Raw genomic sequence first — 6528 nt, forward strand, 5'->3', positions numbered from 1 at the left:
GGGGGGGGAGTGAAGAAATTCATAGTTGCTCGATTCTTGGACTTGAAGATGATACATAGCAAGTTTGTCATGGCGCAAGTACAAGAAATTCAAATCATACTACATGAACTGAAAGCAGAGATGATGACTCTAAGTGAATCAAGAGCAGCCTTAATTGAGAAATTACCCCCTTCGTGGAAGGAGTTTAAAAAGTATCTCAGATATAAAACTAAGGAAATGAACTTGGAGAGTTTGATATTCAGGATCCAAGTTGAAGAGGATAACGGTATTGCTGAAAAGAAAAATGAGAATTGTTGACGATCTTAAAGTCAATACGATGGAAGATGAAACCAGTTGAAAGAAAAGATGTAAGAAAAGAAAATGGAAAAATATGGAGCAAACAAAGGCAAAGAGAAGAAAAAGAAGTGTGATGGTGAATGTTTAGCCTGTGGGAAAAAAAGGCCACTATGCGAAAGATTGTCGAGGAACAACATGAAGAAGAAAGCCAACGCAGTGAAGATGAAACAGAAGTTCACATGGTGTCAATGAAACCTCTGACAATATCTTTAGTGTTGTGAAACAGTGAAAGTGTTATTTAGTGTCATTTTAAAATTGAACCAAAATGTAAGTGCTTGGAAGCATACTTGATGTGGCCAGAAACTAACCGTAACCTCTGACAATATCTTTGAACATTCACCGTTACATCGCATGGTCAGCTATTATGATTACAAAAACTGGACTGCTAGCATTTGATCTTTTATTGTAATGCATTTGACGCACTTGTTTGAATACATACATAATTAAATAATTAAAGTGAACCAAGTTGTTTCTATTTCAAAAACAAAAATGTTCTGCAGCAAAACGTTGAAAATAAAATGTACCAAAACTTACAAACTACAAAATTATGAAAGTAAACTTGTAAAGAGCTACGCTAGCTCAAACCAGATTCGGTCTACCTAATACACAGTCAAATGTAAAGGTTTCACAAATAAAATCTCTTTGGAGGGGGGCAATAAATGGCTTCATGCCAGACTCGAGGGAAAATCTTTCAGTTAAATGGGATCTTCAAATCTGCAACTCCCTCAATGGCTTCAACAATGAAGCATCTCCAGCAGTTTGATCATTCTTCGTCTTGTGGGAGGTTGTTCTCCTTTTCTTCAGATTCAAAAAACTCTCCCTTGCCCTTCTTCTTCTTCTTCTTCTTCTTCTTCTTCTTCTTCTTCTTCTTCTTTGTTGCCTTAGTGAAGTACTTGCCATCAAACTTACCAGAATTAACCTCTGGCATATAACCTTGGACGAAGTTATTCCAAATTCCAATAACATATGCATGGTCAACGCACCTTAGAGGATAACCGTTTAGACCTTGCGTTTGTTAACCAATGGCATCATCTGCTGGGTAAAACTTTTGTGCTTTGACAGCTTCTGCGGCAGGTTCATGCTCTGGACAACTGGTTTTACTTACAGTCACAAGGTTGACATTCGAAGCGGCTGCATTCATGCAGAAAACCACATCCCGCCGCGGCCAGCATGTAAGTCGAGTAGGGATTGCGAACACCCATACTTGACCTATATGCTAGTTGGCTGTGATTATGAGAAAACACTATGTTTGGCATTTAGCTGGACTCTTCTTGATGACATTAACGAGAAACCTTGGGATGGAGAGATGAAGAAGCTTAAGGATTTTGGTAGAAACTGCTAGTTTCCTCTCTTATAAACCCTATTTATTTATTATCTATTTATACATATGATATATAGAACCCTAACAGCATTTCGATTCTCCAACGGATCTTCCGGGTCGATTTGCAATGAAGACATCCTTAATTTGCTGATTTGTAAAATCAGATCTTCCATGAGTTTAGGAGTTTTAATTTTAAAAAACAATCTCCGTGAATATTAGAAAAATCTCCGTGAATATTAGAAAATGTGGTGGTGTATAATTGTCATACCTTCATTGGAGGAGCAGTAAAAATTAGTTATTTTATTTGATTGTTGAAATCTTCTTGGAGACCCTCTGAGATTGGATATAAATCCATATCTGGGATGCATTATCTTTACGTTAATATAGGAAGATCCCTTTACGGAAGAATATACTCCCGTAAGTTTTTTTTCTGGATCCGTCAAATAGAAAAGGACTTTAGCCCAAGAATATTATAGTTCTATACCTAAAACCCCACAGTTGTACACAGACTAGCCAGGTCTATCCCTCTTAACTACATGGATCCACTTGCAGTTGGTTCATTTGGGTCTGTAGTTTACTGCTTTTTTTATGTAATCTGCAGGCTTCTCTTAGTTTGCAGCCTTGGTCGGTTTTCCTTTTCGTCTGCAGTCTTGTGTCTGTATCTCTCTCTTTGTTTTAGCAAGAGCTTTCTTTTAATATAACCTTCACTTTCGGAAAAAACCAAAAAAAACTACATGGATCCACAAGGATGATGAAAACATCCTGTAGGGGCGAAATATCGCACAAGACAGAATTACAACCTCGCTTCATCATAAACCGCCTTAAGCACGAAAAGACAATGGTTACTAACAAGCATGGCGAAGGATGATCACGCGAGCAAGGAAGAAGAGCACAAAGAATAGAGACACGATAGGAACAAGGCGACAACTAGAAGGGATGCGAAGAAGAAAGCAGCAGTGCGATAAGACAAGGACAACTCTCAAAAGAACCAACCCACAAGGAGAACCAATACCAAATTTCACCACGGAAGAACCCACGAAAGAAGTCAACTTGGGGACAGAGATCGCACCAAAGACGATAAAGATAGGGACCACAATGGAAGGAGACGAAGAAAGGAATCTCGTTCAGTTATTAAAAGAATATCACGATGTCTTCGCGTGGAATACGGATGAAATGCCAGGCATAGATCCTTCCCTTGACTGCCACAGGCTAGCCATTAGTCCGACAGCAAAAACCAGTCAGACAAAGGATACGTAAAATAACAGCAGTATACCACGAGCAGATTGTGGCGGAATTACAAAAAACGATTGAGGCATGAATCATCAGGCCAACAAAGTATGTCAAATGGGTTGCGAACATGGTGGTAGTCCCTAAAAAGAACAAGGAAATTCGCATTTGCATCGACTTTACAGATCTAAATAAAGCCTGCCCCAAAGACAATTATCCATTGCCAGACATTCATCAAACGATAGAGTCAGTTACAGGGTGCGACATGATATCATTGATGGATGGTTACTTAGGATACAATTAGATACCTTTAGCAGAAGAAGACCAAGAGAACACAACATTCTTTGCGCCAAGAGGTCTGTACTGCTATACGAGAATGTCATTTGGGTTGCGAAACGCGAAGCTACTTACCAACGAATGGTAGAAGAAGTGTTCAAACCATGGATACTCACTACTTTGGAGGTCTATGTCGATGATATGCTTGTTAAGAGCAAAATATCAGTGAATCATACAAACGAATTGAAAGAAATATTTGAACAAATGCGGAAGATTAAAATGAAGATAAATCCTGCGAAATGTATTTTTGGGGTCGCCTCAGGAAAAAATTTAGGGTACATTGTCTCTAAAGAAGGAATTTGCGTTGATCCCGTCAAAGTACAAGCCATTCGTGAAATGCCTTCACCAGCTACAATCAAAGATGTGTAAAAACTAAATGGCTTGATCGTATCCTTGGGAAGATTCATATCGCGCTCATCCGGTAAGTGCAAAAATTTCTTCAACATCTTGAAAAAGGAAAGCAAATTTGCACGGACACAGGAATGCGAAGCTGCACTTAAAATTATAAAGGATTACTTGGAAAACTTGTCAATGTTACAAAAACCAGAGCCATATGTAGAATTACTAGTATATCTCGCCACAACACCCTATGCTCTCAGTGTTGTATTACTTCCCTCAGATCAAAGAGTGGAAAAACCAATATACTACATCAAAAAGACCTTCAATGCCGGAGAACGAAATTATACGAAAATAGAAAAATTGATCCTGGCGTTGGTCTACGCGACTCAAAAGCTTCGCATTTATCTTCACGCACACAAAGTGAAAGTACTAACCAAGACGCCCATTGAATCTGTATTGAAGTCTTCAAAAAGAGTGGGAAGAATAGAAAGATGGAACACACATATAAAACAGTTTGGGATAAGTTAAAAGTTCTATCCTCGCCAAAATCTCAAGTAATTGCGGACTTCATCGCAGAGTTTCCTTAGGAAGAAGACGATACCATGAATGAAATGGATATTGATGAAGATTGCGCAGACCCGAAAGATCTATTCATGGGAAATAATCCTAGCAGATGAGAAATCTTCGTAGATGGTTCGGTGAATAGTCAAGGAAATGGGATAGGAATTGTCTTCACTTCACCTGCGGGTGAAAGAATCATTTTTTTCCTTAGACTGGAGTACGAAACAACAAATAATGAAGTTGAGTATGAGGCAGTGATACATGGCTTAAGATTGGTTGTGGAAATGGGATTGGATGATATCAGGCTTACCAGTGATTCACAACTAGTCATTCACCAGCTGGATGGGCGATATAACATAAATGATTTCGCTCTATAAAGATATTCAGAGTTAGTAAAACGATATTCAGACCAAATCCCAAGAGTCATTTGGAGATATGTATGCCGGGACAATAATTGACATGTTGATGCACTCGCGTTCGTCGCCTCAATGATGGTAAACCCGGAAACCAGATTCATTCGTATTGAAAGCTTAAGGAAACCATTCATAGATACCAAAATTCGCACGGTGGATATCGTAGAAATATAGGATGAAAACGAGAAAAGGGATGCCGAGAAGATCGACTGGCAAGAAAAACTTCATAAATTTCTGCAGAATGGGGAATTCCCACGCGACAGACTAGAGGCATACAAGCTTAGGAGCAGGGCCACGAACTACGAGTTGCGGGATGGAGTCTTATACAGAAGATCTTACCAGGGACCACTCCTAAGATGTTTGTCCCCGGATGAAGACATAGAAATCATGAAAGTTGTACACTATGGAGACGCCGGAAACCATAGCGGAACAAGATCTTTAGCGCTCAAAACCAGAAGACAGGGTTATTATTGTCCACACATGAATAAGGATGCGAGGGATATCGCCACCAAATGTGAAGAATGTCAGAGATGTGGGAAGCGCATCCATGCACCAGGAAGAACTCTGAACTCAGTCCTGAGTGTCTGTCCATCCGCCAAATGGGGTCTAGATATAGTGGGACCTCTCGTACCAGGAAGCCGACAGAGAAGATTCTTGATTGTGGCAACAGATTATTTCACAAAGTGGTTCGAGGCCTGGGCGACCCAGCACATCAGGGACAACGATGTTTTCTCATTCATATTCGAGCAAATCATATGCAAATTTGGAATCCCAGTGAAGTTAATATCAGATAATGGAAAACATTTTGAAATACGAAATATAGCCATGATGCTTAATGCATTCAAAATCCAAAGCGGGAAATTGACTCTACTCTACCCTCAGAGCAACGGTCAGGCTGAGGCAATGAATAAGACCTTGGCTGATATACTAAAAAAGAAAGTCGATGGACACCACAAAGGATGGTGTGAACAACTCCACAACACCTTGTGGTCGTATACTATAACTAGGCGCGAAGCCACTGGGATGTCTCCATTCTGCTTAACTTATGGGATGGAAGCAGTGTTACCAACAGAAGTAATGATACCAACCACCAAGTGTGAATCTTGGGAGAAGAATCTAAACACGGATCTTATACTATCCAAGCTCGACGACGCTGAAGAAAGTAGAGAGATCGCGCTACAACATATGGTCAACTATTATCGAAGATTATCAAGAGCATACAACAAAAAAGTTAAACCTAGAAACTTTCAAGTCGGAGAATTGGTGATCGTGCGACGACGTTTAGCACGATCTCACAAGAGGCGACCATAAGCCCTGCAGCGCGTCATATTGGGGAACCCTGGAGAGGTTACTATATTGGGGTAAAACAAAAGCCCATCCATCGAAGGCCACTGAGAACGAACCACTCAGCGAATAAGTTCTTCGGTATGAGGTGTAGAAACATGATCATTGGAGTAGAAGGAGTTGCTAGCTTGGATACACCCGGTCCCAAAAAAACCCCACCTAGGGTGTGATCTCGCGACCATAAGCCATATAGGCATAGGAAGCAAAATCACGATAAAACTGATTATCGCATAACCGGATGGGAGGAGCCCAACTGAAATGGTTAGGGGTGACTTCCTTGAAGGGACAACTCAGGGGGAATATAAAGGGACGGAACCTTCCACTAGGGAGCTAAATTGTGTCAAAATCGGCAATGTGTTGAGACTCTGTACTCATGGGAGAGTATCTTAGACTTGGTATATTGTCGCACATACGACCTGAGGAGGTAACAATACCAACACAGTTAAGGCGAGATCAATGGCTAATGACTCGCAAGAGCACATGGAACTGAGATTTCGTCGCCCATTGTTGAATACCCTACCCAAGGAGACCATAAGTCCTTTATAAGTTCTCTACGTGGGGAAGGAAATAATACCTTATTTATGAGGCCAATAAGACCTGCAAGGTTCGTACAAGTACAAAATAAACAGAGGACGCGCTAAGACACTAAGA

Source organism: Papaver somniferum, unplaced genomic scaffold (assembly GCF_003573695.1).
Source record: "Papaver somniferum cultivar HN1 unplaced genomic scaffold, ASM357369v1 unplaced-scaffold_131, whole genome shotgun sequence".
Lineage (NCBI taxonomy): Eukaryota > Viridiplantae > Streptophyta > Magnoliopsida > Ranunculales > Papaveraceae > Papaver > Papaver somniferum.